The sequence below is a fragment of the Prionailurus viverrinus genome, chromosome D4 (assembly GCF_022837055.1).
Source record: "Prionailurus viverrinus isolate Anna chromosome D4, UM_Priviv_1.0, whole genome shotgun sequence".
Lineage (NCBI taxonomy): Eukaryota > Metazoa > Chordata > Mammalia > Carnivora > Felidae > Prionailurus > Prionailurus viverrinus.
The window spans coordinates 44,358,980-44,375,036 of record NC_062573.1 but is presented as its reverse complement, the minus strand read 5'-3'; the positions used below and the strand labels follow the sequence as shown (position 1 = coordinate 44,375,036).

Sequence of the window (16,057 nt, the reverse complement as noted above, 5' to 3'; positions counted from 1 at the left end):
CCCACCTGAATAATCCAGGATAATTTTCCCTTTCACGATCCTTTCAAGATCCTTTCTTAATCACATCTGCAAAGCCTCTTTTGCCATGCAAGGTAACATATTCATAGGTTTCAGGGATTAGGATGTGATTATCCTTGGAAGATCATTATTCTGCCTACCAACCACAATATCCAATAATCATTTGGCATTTACTGTCATCCATTGTTGCCCAAGGCATAAATTAGTATAACATTTCTGGAGGCAATATATTTTTAAATGATGCTTATTGATCCAGCAATGCTACCTCAGTAATGTAACCTAAGAGATATCTGGATGCAAAGATTATATATACTAAGAAAGTTATTATACCTTAGTTTATATTCATGGAAAATTGGAAACAATGTAATTATGTATAGAGAATTGATTAAACAAAAGTTCTGATGCATTCACACATAGAATCTTAAGCAGCAATTTAAAAGAAAGACGTAGACCTATATTCATTGATGAGACTGAGATTTATCAACCTATTCAGTGATATATATGCACATGTATGATTAGAAGAAACAACATTCATACGATTAGGATTGTTTTATTCTTTTTTTTTTTTAATATTTATTTATTTATTTTAGAGAGAGAGCACAAGCGTGGGATGGGCAGAGAGAGGGAGAGAGAAAATCCCAAGCAGGTTCCTTGCTGTTAGCATGGAGCCTGACCCGGGGTTCAGTCTCACAAACTGTGAGATCATGACCTAAGCTGAAATCAAGGGTCAGGTGTTTAACCAACCGAGCCATCCAGGCGCCCCAGGATTATTTTATTCTTATATTTATCTGAACTTCTAACCTATAATGAACATGCACTGGATTTTCTTTAAAACAATTAATTGAGCCTGTTACATAGCAAAGAAGGTATTGAATTCATCTTTCTTTTCTTGTGAAAATGGCAGTTGTCTGTAGAGGTAAAAATACATCCTGCACAGGCATTTAGTGGTTTTACTACACTGTGTGGTTCTTAGCATACAGAAACTCTAATGATCTCATACGCTAGACCAGAGTTGGCCCTTCGGCCAAGTCTAGGCTACCACCTATTTGTAATTAAGGTTTTAGTTGGGCACAGCTATGCCCATTTAATTCCCTTTTCATTTATTTATTGTCTGTGGCTGCTTTCAAGTTATAGTGGCAGAGTTGAGTAGTTGTGACAGAGACCATATGGACCACAAAGTCCAAAATATGTATTGTGCGGCCTTTAAAAAAAAAAAAAATGCCCACTCTCGCTCTAGACTTTCTTATCAACAATGACAAAAAAATCTTTCTACTGCTTAGTTTTTAAGAAATTATTTTGACGAAGAGATAGCAATGTGTGAGCACCTTATTGTAAACACTTCTCTTTCAGTCCAACCCTGCAAAATCACAATCCAAAAATGCATTTTAGGAGAAAAAAAAGTCTCCTTACTATAGGAAGACTTATTTCTTTCCCTATTTCCTGGTATTTCCCAGCTTTAGTCTTTAGAAAGCTCTAGGAGCCAAACAGTAGTGGAATGCTAATTGCACCTTTTAACGTGGAGTGTAGGTACCGGGTGAGGTTACTGAATAACAGGCATTACCTATCCCCATGGTACGTGTTTTTGCTCTCCCCAAGCCTGGATCTTTAGCCTTTCATATCTCTACTGTCCTTGGAATGCCTTTGAGAAGCTCAGTGGGAACATTAGTTCTCACTTCCATCAGTTGTATAGAGATTAGGCAAATAGCCCTGTTTCCTCTCCCATTCTAGACCCTCTACTTTCACCTGATGTGAGTGCTTGGAGAATAGGAAAGCCCATAAAGAATGAATTCAATCAATAAGTTCTCTGTTCCCAGCAAAGCATCATGCCCTCTGCCTCACTCAGGGCTACTTTGCCTAGAATCCCAAGTTCCCTAAGGAGACTGCATTGGTTTTAGGGTCTCTAAGTCCAGGTGATTCTTTCCAAGGTCAGATTTGCCCCGAGGGTCTGAACTTACCACCTCAACCTTAAATCACCAGGGAGCACACTAAACGTTCCAAGGGAGTCTCTGCACTGTAGAGGACCAAGGCAGATCTGAGAACCAAACACAACGAGGATTAGAATCCAAAACAAATCAGTATCAGAAATGTATGTTGCGAGACAAAGAGCAGGCATTTGGACAGCCACTCTCTGCTCTTTAGATCCGTGTCCCATTGCCGTGATGGCTTTTTCAGTCAGGGTTGTAGGTTTCTGACCTCCTCTTCATAGGACACCTCTATTTCTGGGCCCTTCACAAACTACACACTCTTCCGGCTTGGCTGCCAAAGGCCAGACATCACCTGCCAGAACATATTATGACACCAGCAGAGTTAGCCAGCAGCATTCTTGCAAACACTCACCACCAAATCCCTCCCATCTCTCTCCTTTCTCCCTCCACATGGCTCGCATCCCTGCTTCAGCCCGCCTGCTTAACCCTCCCCTTATTCACCTCAGTCACATTGTTTATTATTTTCTTTACTTTGTTGAGGAGTTTCTGGAGTCTCAAGACCCAGGAGGCTTATGTGGGAATAATAAATTCAGGCAAGGTCTTCATGCTCCCCCAGCAGCCCCACCCCTACCACTCACCCTGGAAATGCTCCCCCAGCAGCCCCACCCCTACCGCTCACCCTGGAATCCCTCGTCAGCAGTTACTCCTTCCTGTGACTTGCTGCTGAACTCTGTGGTGTGCCCCAGTCAGGCCTCTGAGGATACCTGCTATGAATATTAGCCATTCTTCACATCCACTGCTGTTCTGTGGCTTTGGTTCAGCAGAGGAGAACTGAAATGGGGTGTGTACGGGGCTGTGAGCGAAGGCTCTTTTCTTGCATGTGTGGGTTTTTATTTATTTTGCAAAGACTCTGGCCCATAAGCGAGCCAAACCTAGGCTGAGTTCATGAAGGCATGTTGGCTCTGAGCTGCTGCTGGCTTTTGTTTTTTTCCCCAGCCTAATCTGGATGTTTTCTAGCTGGCCTCTCCGTTGGCTGGCGTGAGGGGGTGAGGACGGCTATATTCTGCAAGGGAAGAGAATATTCATAGAGTCTGAAACCATCATTTCTCACAGCAGTAGCACCTAGATTATTACAGAGGACTTCTTGAAAGCCCTGAAATATTGTCCCCATTTGGGCCAAATGTGAAATAGCAGTCTCATTCCTTACACAATCTAGACTTGGTGGCTGTAACCTTTAAACACACACAGAGAGGGGGGTTCAGACTTGGGACCCTCCTCAAAAGTATGGTATGGCCCAAGCAAGATCCACATTCTGGGCTTCATTAAAAGGCCATCTCATCAGTGGACTGAAACTCCCTTCCTCTGCTCCAGACAGCCTCCAGCCAGGCCTCCTCTGGGGTCACCCCAGTCTTTCCTCCTGCAGGCCTGGTAGCACCTGCCAGCAGCCTGAGGGTAGAGTCAACCAGGGACTTATAAACCCAGAAATTTGAAACTTTAAAAAAAATGCTGATGTGTTTTTAAAGGTGCGTTTCATGCCAAGAGCCTGCTGGCAGAGAAGGACACATGGGAACTCTGTGTATTATCCACTTTAGATAGTTTCAATCCCCGTCAACACTAATGTGAATTTAAAGAAATTGGACCAGTTTCCAAACCCCCACCCCCAGGTAGCCCAGTCAACCCTGGATAAGCATGTTGTTCAGCAGTGCCAAACTCTAACTTAGACAATGCAATTATATTTTCATAGCTGAGACTCTGTACGTATGGACATCATAAATGGCAATCACCTTCCTTACCTGTAAGAGAATAATCAGATCTTAAGGTACTGGCTGAGGGCAGTAGCCAAGCAATAACCAAACCATTTTGGAGAAGGCAAGGCTTTAATCAAGTCATAAATCTGGACGGAGCTACTTTTCATGCTGAGAAATATATCAAGTTCTTGTACCAGATGCCCAAGAGCATGGAGACATTAGCATACCCCCTGCCAGTGGAAACCCAAAGCCTGCCCTAGGGGTAAAAAGACATTTGGGGAATGGAAAATGGGCTTGTATAGTTCCTTTTCTTCCAGGAATGTTTTAAAGTTAGTTTTCTTTGGGCAAATGTACATGGGAATAGTCTTGGCCTGCTTATTCGACCAGCTTATTGGGAGGTCCCAAAAATCGGAGTGAAAATTAAAGTTGTGTGTCTTCCCCCACAGCCTTCTGGGGTCCAGCTGACAAATGGGGAGTAAGGAACTGAGTTTTTTCCGATATGAATTAATCATGTCTTTCAGCCTACTGCCTGGTGCCAGTTCCCACCCATTCTATGCTGCTTTAGAGACCATCTCTCAAACTCCAGGGAACACCAAACCTGAAAGGAGCAGCCAGAAAATGTGGCGAGGCAGCCTCTCTGCTCTTGTCCGTCACCCCACGGCCTTAGAGTGAGGCCAGTGCGCACCGTATACCACGCGCAGCATGGAGATCCCTCCATAAATTTAAATGGCTGAGCATTTTCCAGTTTTGTAAAATTAAATTAAGGAAAGGACTCCCAGACTGACTCCACCAAGTGCCAAGTTTCATCCCAGCACACATCATTTTTATAGTAAGTTTTAACTCCGTGAAAAATACAGGATTATAATGGAAATGCTGACAGGCCCAGAGCCAGCTCATGAAGTAATAATGCCACGTCTTTAATATTTTTACACAGCACGTCCTAATCTGCCACAGCTTTCTTTGCCTTTAGATAGTGGTTAAATAAATGAAACCCTCCAGAGCACTACTTTTTTCTCTTCCTCTTTTAGACTGTGTCTTCCATTTTCAAACCATTGTTCCTTCTGGGCCTCTTTCGATCTATTTAGAGTTTTTGTTCTATACAATTGGTTTATCAAGCTCAGGTGCCTTTTTCTGAACTATTTGGCTGCCGAGGGAGGAGAGATGGAAGAATTTGCACCCTGAACTCTTGCCTTCTTCTCATGAAGGCTAAGAGCTCATGGAATTCAACTCTGGATATGTGTCTCCCTCAGGTGATGAGCAGCTGACAAATGCCCGAGTTGGCTTCATCCATCCTACAAGGAAGCCCATAAATCGAGCTGCTTGCCTCTCTCTCAGCCGATCAGAAATCCTACTGGTTTTCAGCCCTTCAATTCAATGAAAATATCCACTAAGTAATGACCATCATGAGTTCAGAGCTTCGTTCTAGACAGGTGCCTCAAAGGCAGTCCTATCTCCCCATCTTTAAGGTAAACCAGCATCTTCCAAAGGGTGCAAGGAAGTAGAAGCCAGGGCCACCAGGCCTCCCAGTTTTCTTCCCCCATGTTTTCCTCGTCTGTTGAATCAACCTGTTGCCCTGAGTGGGGCTACTTTAGTTGCAGAAACCAATGTGAAATAGACAAAGATGAAGAAAGTCAGTGAGGTCAATTTGACTTAATCAGGGATGTCAACTAGTGGCAGGTTACAGCTAAACGGACTCCCAGAGGATGCAATTTCATATTTAATTTGATTTTCTTACTGTGCACCTCTCCCTCATTCTAAACTTTTATCACTCTCCAGTTAATGTATTTAAAAAAAAAATAGTAGGTGAAACTAGGAGGAAAAACCCTCACACATGTATGAATCACACCTGGCTTTGGCTCAATTTAGAGCCACAGTAGACCTAGGAATGGAGGCCTAAAGGCAATATTTTCTTTCACTGGTTGAAAAGGATTGATAGAGAGAGGCTTTCTGCTGCCAGAACTCTCATTAGCTAGGCAGGCTTCCCAAGCACTGCTTCCTCCTCAGACACCTAACCAACTCAAGACCTGTAATAACGGAGGTCTGAGGAAAGAGAGCACTGTCATTCCCTGCTGATTGACTGTTTCCTGGCGTAGGCGTTGCAGTCGGGAGGACAGAAATGGTCAACGTTCATGTGTCCGGGAGGGAAACAGAAAAGGAGATGCTAGCCCCTGCATGAAACATTGTCAACATCCTCACTGAATCAGAGGGGGCAGGGGAGTGGTTCATTACGTGGTCTCTCTGGAGGTGTGGAACACGTTAGCCCCTGATTTTGGTGTCCTTGTGAAATGGCACACAGAGAGATTGCTCACCTTCAAAAAATGATTGATACCTCTTTTACTTTAGCAAATGAGAAATGTCCGTGACAGAAAGGAACCCCTGTTACAAGCCAGGTTTTCTCATTAGCAGTGAAACATGGATAATTATTCACTGGGAACATACACTGTGGGAATTCATGTTAGATTTCTTATTTTGACTATTGCGGTGGGCAAACCTCAGAGACCACTGTGTACGCATAGAGACATGCACATAAATATGTACATAAAAGCACAGAGGCCTGCATCACACGTGTTCTGGGGAGGATACCACTTCTGGATACAAAGTAAGTCTTTAAAGAGAATGAGAAAAGCATTGAAAGACAGATTAGTGATGGAAAAGGCAGATGGCCAGAAATTTTGTTCATTGGCTTTAGTTATAATTAGTTTATTTTGGTCTTGACTTTCCCTTTACCTTTGAAAGCAGACTTCCCTAATACCATTTTCAATGCATGGTGAGTAGTCACACTTACTAGAAGTATGTTCTCTCTGGTCACTGTACAGATGTGAATGAAAACACAATAACCTATATAGCAGGACACTGGCCCTGTAAAGGAAAGAATATTTAGGACTGTCATAGTTAGGATATGCATTCAACAACCTATAACAAAGAGCCAAAATCACAGTCAGCAGGACAGGAGTGTATTTCTATCTCACTTGGCAGTCCAGAGGAAGGCATTCCAAAGATGGTCTGACAACCTACCATGTCATCTAGGGACCCAGACCAAAAAAAAAAAATTTACACTCCTATCACTGGGACATCCAACACCTGGGCCAAGATGATCCACTCCACATACATGAAGGATAGAGGAAGGGGGAACAAGAGCAAGCCCTTTTCTTTTAAAGACATGTCCCAGGCAGTGTATACATCACTTTCCCCCTCATTTCACTGAAGGCAATCGTATGTCCTATACCTTATTGCAAAGGGGGATGGGAAATGTCTCCCTCACTGAAATTCAGGGGTTCTTTTACTCCAAGGAAAGGACAGTTATGATAGGATCACTAGCACTTTCTGCCATACAGAGCAACTGAACCAAAGTTGTGGGAATCAAGGGTGATAGAAGTACAAATGAAAGTGACCTCTGACTTCAACAGGGCTAAATGAACGAAGGTGAACCTATGAGCAGGAATTTGTAAGTTGGGCAGGTTATAAAGCGTTTGAGGAAAGATCTGAAAGTAGCAGGCTGGAACAGTAAATTTTTTTAATGTGTTAAACCCTTACAGAAAAAACATAGAATGAGCAGAATATGTGAAAAGCAACTCTTTGGGGGGCACCTGGGTGACTCAGTCAGTTGAGCGTCAGACTTCAGCTCGGGTCATGATCTCACAATTCGTGGGTTCAAGCCCTGCGTCAGGCTCTGTGCTGACAGCTCGGAGCCTGAAGCCTGCTTCAGATTCAGTGTCTCCCTCCCTCTCTGCCCCTCCCCCGCTTGTGCTCTGTCTCTCTCTGTCTCTCAAAAATAAATTAAAAAAAAGAAAAAAAGAAAAGCAACTCTGGACACTGAGTTGCTCATGATGATCGATGATTTAGACAACAGAAATATGTTTTTTTTCCTTTTTATTATGGGTAATTTTGCATATATGCAAAGTAAACAACACTCATCACCCAGCATCAATAAACATGCTGCCATTTCTGTTTCACTTGTACTTCTACCTCTCCCCCCCAATTAATTATTCTTTAAGTGAAATATACATACATTAAAATGCTCAAATCTTAACCATACATTTTTGACATTTATATTTTTGACAGTTACACATGTCTAACTATATCCTTGTCTGACATATGTTTTTGAACATGTGATATTTTTTTTCAGTTTTCTTTCTCTCTTTGCTTCACTCTGGCAATTATCCGTTCCTGCATCGTCAATTTCACAAATTTTTTTCTCTAGGATTTAAATTGTATCTAGTGAATTCTTCATTTCATAAGATGTATGTTTCATTTCTAGAAGTTCATTTGATTCTTTTTATACCTTCTATTCTTATCTGCATGTTTTCCTTTAAATACTTAACATATTTTTAACATTCTACTTTAATATCCTTGTCTGGTAATTCTATAATCCCTATAGTTTCTAGATTTATTTCCACTGACTGAATTTGTCTTGGTTATGGATCAGATTTCCTGCTTCTAGACTTATCAGTTAACATTTGGTTGAGTGCTGGATGGTGTAAATTTTGTGTAAGTAGGTATCTGAATTTTATTGTCTTCTAGAGATTGTTGGATTTTCTTCTGTTAAACAGTTATTCAATGTTTAATTTTGACTTTCTTTTTAATTTAAGCATTATTAAGGCACCTCTAGAGTAGTCTTTATTGTCGCCCCTTCTAGGGTTTCTGTTGAATACTCCAGATGATCAACAAGGATATTCCAATCTGGCTGGTCAGAATTTCAAGGTCTCCCAGCCCTATTTGAGGTTTGGGAACTATTAGACTCACAACTCCTTAGTTGCTTTTTGCTCAGCCTTATAGAGTTATGCATTATATCTTTAATTGAGCAGATTGTCAGGATGAATTTATGCAGATTTCTGGAGCTCTTTTTCTATGTAGCACTCTCACCTCCAAAATTCTCAACAACATCTAGCTGCCTGAGCCTCTTTGAACTGTATTCTTTATCTCATCAATTCATTCAGACTGCTGTGCTCTCCTTGGGATAGTCCTCTGTTATGGGTTGAATTATGTACCCCCAAATGATATTGAAATTCCAAACCTTCTGTACCTATAAGCCTGTAAATGTGACCTTATTTAGAAATAAGGTCTTTGAAGATGATGAAGTTAAGATGAGGTCATTAGAGTGGGTTCTAATCTAATATGACTTACAAAAAGGGGAAATTTAGACACAGAGACACTCAAGAGAAAACTCCATGTGCACATGAAAGCATGGAGTGATGCATCTATAAGCCAAGGAACACCAAAGACTGCCAGCAAACCACAAGAAGCTAGAAGAGAGGGGTAAAACAGATTATTCCTCACAGCCATCAGAAGGAACTAACACTGTTGACACTTTGATCTCAGACTTCTAGGCTCCAAAACTGTGAGACAATAAATTTCCATTTTTTAAGTCACCCAGTTGGTGGTACCTTGTTATGGCAGCCTTAGAAAGCTAGTATACTCTTTAAGGCTTTAAGTTTACTGACTCATTCCATCTCCAACTTTCTGTTGGAGCCCATCTGATGAATTTCTTATTTCATTTTTTATACATTTCAGCTCTGAAATTTATCTTTATAGTTTCTACTTCTCCACTGAGATACTTTATTCATTTATTATGAGTGTATTTTCCTTTAAGTCTTTTAACATATTTATAATAGTTGCTTAAAATCATTGTCCACTCACTGAAACATTTGCATCTCACAATTCATGCAATCCTGAGAGAAGTTGCTGTTTGGGTATGGGTCACATTTCTTCTTGTCTAATAGTTTTTATTATATACTGAGCATTATAAATGGTATATTGTAGAGACTCTGGATTCTGTTATGTTCCCCAGAAGAGTGTTCATCTGTCTTCCTTGCAGTGAACACCAAGTGAATTTTCTACTCTGTTCTTTCAGCTTCTAGCTGCTGTTCTTTTGCTGGGTCCCCTGGGGTTTGTATACTAAGAATTTGGGCAGGATTTATGTAGATTTTGAGGTTTATCCCCACTGTGACTCTTCCAGGATTTTTCCCTTAACTTTTCAGCTGTTCTAACAACCCCCAGACTCTGTCTTCTGACATGTCAAGCCACCTCTCTGAGCCACATGAGCTTTGAGGAATTTGCTCAGGTAGCAAGCTACAAGCTGGCAAATCACACTTGTTGCAATTCCTGAATTTCTAGGATAGATTACCCTCCTGTTTCTGTCACTGCTTTTGGTTACTCTTCATTGCTTTCAAAGAGTTGTTTAATGGGGGTTGTCGTGGTTATTGTTTAGATTTTATGATTGCTATTTGCAGGAAGATTAGTCCAACCAAGTTATTCACCATTACTGGAAGCTAGAATCCCCAGTCAAGTTGTTTGAAGAGTTTTCTGGCCGAGATCTACTCTGTTCTTGTTTTGCTACATTTGAAACATTCCCATTCACCCTCTTTAGTTTTTCATCTTCTTAATAACCCAGATGTTGGTCTGCTTCTAAAGATTGAAGACCCAGAGGTAAATTTTCTCTTAAATTCAATACATGGGTGTGCATAGCATTGAATAGGATATTTTGATCATACACTTTTATTTCTGATTCTATTAACTTGGAAGTTTGATCATTCAAACATGAGTGAGGATGAATTTACCTATTGCCTGAGCAGGGAGTGGAGCGATTGTGGGGAAAATGTTTGTTTATTCGGTTATTTTTGTAAACAAATGAAGCCATTCATTCATTACACAAATTCTTACTAATCACTTATTTTCTAACAACTAGTTTCTGTAATCTCTCTCCTCTCTGGATTTCCATGATATCGCATAGTCTCAATTTTTGTCCTCTCACACCATTTCTTCTCAGACTTCTTTAATACCGCCTCGTTAGTCTTCAGTCACTGAATGCTAGAATTCTCCCACTGTTTTGTCCTGAGGCTTGATCTCTTTTCATTGAAGACTTTCTCCACACACATGTATGAAATTGGTTCCCCAAATTTGTAGCAAATATCAGACTTCCATTTTTATCTCCATCATCTTGATGGATTTTTCTGTACTCTGGTTCCATCACAACCTTTAAATGCTTAAAACTAAACTTGTGCTTAAAACTAAACTCATCCATCTCCAGGGGTGGAGATAAGCAATAGCTTCTCTTCCTGACTTACCTTAACCAACTAAGCCACCCAGGCACCCCTGTTTACCTTAATCTTCAATAACTTTCATATGTAACATCTCTTCCATGAGCTTTTCATTGGCATAGTTCAGTATCACTACACAATGATCTAAGCCATATAGATTGAATACTCTATTTTACCCTTGGTACTTGGCTATTGGGGAGCAGGAAGAAGAGGGTGAGGATGCTGAGTTTGAAATGATGTTGGGAAATCTAGGTACCTTAAAAGGACCTTAAAGGTTATCTAATTCAGTGGTTATTAATTGTGGAATCTTCTTATGCAGAAGCCCAATATATTCGTTTATTATTGAAATGGAAATAGAATCCCCAGAGCCCTACCTTATGCTGATTTCCTCTCAAAGGCCCCTCCCCAGGTACCTCTGCAGCCCCTTAGGGACCCAGGAAACTATCAATTATAAAACCGTTGACTCAGTCAAAACTCTCATTTACAGATTAGAAAAATGAAACCAGAGAACCCTATTGAAATTTAAGCTTCTAATTGAGAGTCATGAATCTGCGTCAGTGCATTTGAGAGTGACAAAATTGCTTTTCTTTTTAAAACTTTCTACAAAACTGATTTGTATCCTGATAGGTTTCAGAATGAGAGGCATTACTAGGGAGACAGCTGTTCCATACAGCTGTCTTCGCTGCTGCTACTCATGAGTCTTTCTCAAGTTGTAAGAACTTCATGTCATTGGCAGCCCTGATGCCTGCCCTTAGAAGGAACTCTGCCCCATCTCATCTGCACTGGGAGCACTAGGCTGGAAGGCCCTGGGAGCATGTCCAAGACTCAAGACACAGATGGGCCAAGAGAGATGTCCTGGCTGCTCACTCTGGCCCCCGATTCCAAGAAGGAGGGAAGATTATAAATGTAAATTGTTATGCAAATGGACCTCCTATTTAGCTGACTAGGATTCCTGGCTCCCAGAGAAGTAACTTCATCAGCCATAGAAAACAGCCTGAGGCTGCTACTGCTCCTTTTTCTGCTTAAAAACTCTCTCAGAAAATCAATCCTAATGGAGTTGGAAAATGAAGATTAGGCTAAATATGAGAGATTTCCTTGCCAAATATCTCATGTTTCCTCAGGAATAGCAAAGTTCTTACTTATCAACTTAGAATATAGTCAGCCTCACCAGGGCTCTGTCCCCACTGACCAAACATAATGATTCCTGGAACCAGCGTCTTAACCATGTATGACACCTTTTTTTTTCCCCCTTCAAAGCAGATGTGATTGAGACATATATTGGCCTGTTTAGGCAAGTCTGAAAAGCTATACTGGTTTCAAGCTTCACTTTTTAAATCATGCTATTTGACTAAGTAAATGTACAGTATTCCTGCCTTTTATTAGAAAATGAAATCAGCATCTAACTCCAGACTACAGTTGGGACTGAAGAGAGTTCGGTACTGCTGCTCCCAGAAGATCCCCAGTAGACTGATTTCTATACACCTCTCCCCAAGGCCATTTTTACCTCCATTTTATAACAGGAGTATAATGTCAGTACCACAGACTTCATAAAATATTAGATGCCTAGATGCCACCGGGAGCGTGCAGGGAACTTGCTCCTCCTAAGTATCTGAATAAGAAGACATAGGTGATCAGCACACAGGCAGAAACTTTGCCCTATCCCAAGCTTTGGATTTATAAGTTAGGAGAAATTTGGAACTCCCTTCCCCCTAAGTGTATCAGTTAGCTATCACCACATTAAAAAATAATAATAATAATAATAAGATTCAGTGGCTTAAAATAGCAGTCATTTATTTTTACTGATCTTACTTACTTCAGCTGAACTAAACTGAGTTTGGCTTGGGAGACTTGGCTGTTCTCCACATTTCTCTCAACCTCCTCTTGGGATCATCAGGCCAGTCGAGGCATGTTCTTCTACTGGTGATAGCAAAGGCACATGAGCACAAGCAAAAACACACAGTCTCTTGAGGTTTAGGTTTGGAACTGGTATACCAGCACATCTGCCTCATTTCCTTTATTGTGGTAAAATATTCATAACATAAAATTGACTATTTTAAACATTTTTAAGTGTTTAGTGGCATTAATTACATTCACATCATTGTGCAACCATCATGCTTTCCATCTCCAGAACTTTTTCATCATCTCAAACTGAAACTCTGTACCCATTAAAAAACAATTCCCTATGCTCCCCTTCCTCTAGCCCCTGGCAATCACTATTCTAATTTCTGCTTCCATGAATTTGACTACACTAGGTGCCTCACATAAGTGGAATCATAGAATATTTGTCCTTTTGTGTCTGGCTTCTTTCATTAATGTGTTCATGGTTCATCCAGGTTGTCACACATGTCAGAATTTCTTTCCTTTTTAAGGCTGAATAATATTCTATCATACATACATGTCATACTTCATTCATCTACTCATCCATTGATGGACATTTGTGATGCTTTCACCTTTTGGCTATTGTGAATAATGCCGCTATAAACATTAGTGTACAAATAGCTATTCAAGTCCTGGTTTTCTATTCCTTTGGTTATATATATCCAGAAGTGGAATTTCTGGAGCATATGGTTAATTCTACATCTAATTTTTTGAGGAACCTCCATACTATGTCCCACAGTGGCTGCATCAGTTTACATTCCCACCAGAAATACACAAGGATTCTACTTTCCCCACATCTTCCTCAACACTGGTATTTCCATTTTTTTTTTAAATAATGATCCTACTGGATGTGATGTGTAGCTCATTGTGGTTTTGATTTGCATTCTGTAACAATTAGTGATATTGATCATCTGTTCATGTGCTTATTGGCCATTTTAAAATCTTTGGAGAAATGTCTATTTAGGTCTTTTGCCCATATTTTTTTTTTTAGTTTGACTGTTTATATTGTTGAGTTGTAGGAATTCTTTATATATTCTGGACATTAATCCCTTATCAAATCCACGATTTGCAAATATTTTCTCCCATTCTGTGGGTCGCCTATTCACTCTGGTGACAGTGTCCTTTAACACACAAAAACTTTCAATTTTAATGATGTCCAGTTTATTTTTTTCTTTTGTTAACTGTGTAGTATCATATCCAAGAAATCATTGCCAAATGCCATATCATGAGACTCTTGCCTGTGTTTTAAGAGTTTTATACTTTTAAGTTAAATTTTTATATGGTATAAAGTAAATACACAACTTCATTTTTTGCAAGTGGATGTCTTGTTTTCCCAGCACCATGAAATGGTCCTGGCATCCATGTTGGAAATCATTTGACCACATAAGCAAGAGTTTATTTTAGGACTCTCTATTTTGTTCTGTTGGTCTATAATGTACATCTTTTTTACCAGTACTATACCGTTTCAATTACTGTAGCTTTCTACTAAGTTTTGAAATCAGGAAGTGTGAAAACCCCAAGTTTGTTCTTCTTTTTCAAGATTGTCTTGGCTATTCAGTATCTGTTGAGATTCCATATAAACTTTAGGATGGATTTTTATATCTGTGCAAAAAAAAAAAAAAGTCATTGAGATGTTGATAGGGATTGCACTGAATCTGTAGTTCACTTGGGGTTATTGACATCTTCACAATATTAAGTTTTCTAACCATGAACATAGCATCCTATTTATGTTTTAATTTTTTAGCAACATTTTGTTGTTTTCAGTGTACATGTTTTTCATCTCCTTGGTTAAATTTATTATTAAGTATTTTATTCTTTTTGATATTATAAATGGAATTGTTTTCTTAATTTCTCTTTCAGATTGTTCATTGTTAGTGTAACATCTGACTCATTTTATTGGCCAAAGTAGTCACATAGCCAAACCCCAAATCAGGAGGTGGGGAAGTACATGTAACCCACCCATCATGGAAGGCCACTGCAAAGTTACATGGCAAAGTGAGTCAATACAGGGAGGAATGAAGAACTGGGTTCTGTAACAGTGGTATCCCATCCTGAACTTCATACAGTCAATTACAGCGTTATTTTTCCAGGGCCCTTTTTCAAAGTGTGTGTGTATATGTATATGTGTATATATGTATATATGAAATTAGGGCATTAGGAGACAAAAGGAATGAGCAGACAAAGGAAAGAGATAACAGGGAGGCTAAGTAATTTGCTGGTGTGCAGCTATACAAGTGTCAGATAGAAAGGAAAGAACACAAGGCAAGGAATCAGAAAGGCTGCCACTTAATCGTGGGAAAGTATCTTAACATCGTTGGGCCTCAGTTTCCTCCTCTGGTATGTAGGCTAGATCATCTCTAAGGACCTTCCCTGTGTTAGCTCTGCCTCCTAGTATAAATTCTAATAGTGTTGACCCCGGAATAGAAAAGAAGACAACATTGGAAAATTCCTTCTCTTACAGATCCATAGGTGGCGATTGCAGGTGGCCATTCTCTTGTCTCACAGATCTCATCATTTTCTGCCTTACATCTCAGTTTTATTAGTGTGCTTTGTTTCTTATTCAATACCAGCTAGGATCTCCTTGCAAGAAGGAAGATAACCATCACTGTCTTATCTATCCCCAGAACAGTAGGCGCAAAATCGTTACTTCTGTAACTAAATTGAGGGAAAACTGCCAGCATCTTTAATTTTGACTGGTTTACCATGTGTTTTGAGCTTCTAAATAAATTTTCTGTGGAAGCTGAGTTGTTGAGGACACAACAGCAAATTCAGCGAGTACTCTGAATTTAAAGAAAATTAGGTTTTTCTCACAGCAGCAATCAGTTTACTTTAATAATTCTATGCTACAAAAGCTTGAGTAGACATAATATCTAAGCTTAATATTTTGGAATTTTAATGTATCAAAGTATGTTTAATGACTATGTAGATAATTAGAATATCATACATGTCCAAATGCAGGCTTGGTAAGAGCTGTTAGAAGGCCAAGGTTCTTGACTGATAGAAAAATGAAATTGGTGTTTACAATTGCTTTCCTAGAGTCTGTTAAAAAATTTTGGCTTGAAAATCACATAAAGAGTAAAATGGTAGCAGATACTAGACTTTTACCAATTAAATTGATTACTAACTGTTACTATGTAGCATCTTTTCCAACTCACTACATTTGAAGAAGTGATTTCTTCCAGTAGAAAATCAGTGTAGGAACTAATTAACCTGAAAATTTTTTCAATGAGTGAATATTAACTGCTTCATTTTTTAAAGGTTAATTACAAGGACATAGAAATAAGCAGTTTGTATTCTCTGAGAATTTTTACTTAATTGAATGAATAATAGTCACCTTCCCAGAATTCCAGAGAATAAAAATATCTATTTTCTTGGAAATAGCAAGCAAAAGAAAAATGCCACCGGTAAGGGGGCTACACTGCATGTATGGCTTCTAGAGCCACAGAGACAC

At 39.7% G+C, this 16,057-nt stretch overlaps 1 protein-coding gene across 3 annotated transcripts in view; it reads left to right on the top strand.

Annotated features, from left to right (window-relative positions):
* Positions 1 to 16,057, top strand: part of ADAMTSL1 (ADAMTS like 1) — an 888,150-nt gene that overhangs the window by 836,938 nt on the left and 35,155 nt on the right. The gene's annotated exons all lie outside the window — the stretch shown is intronic.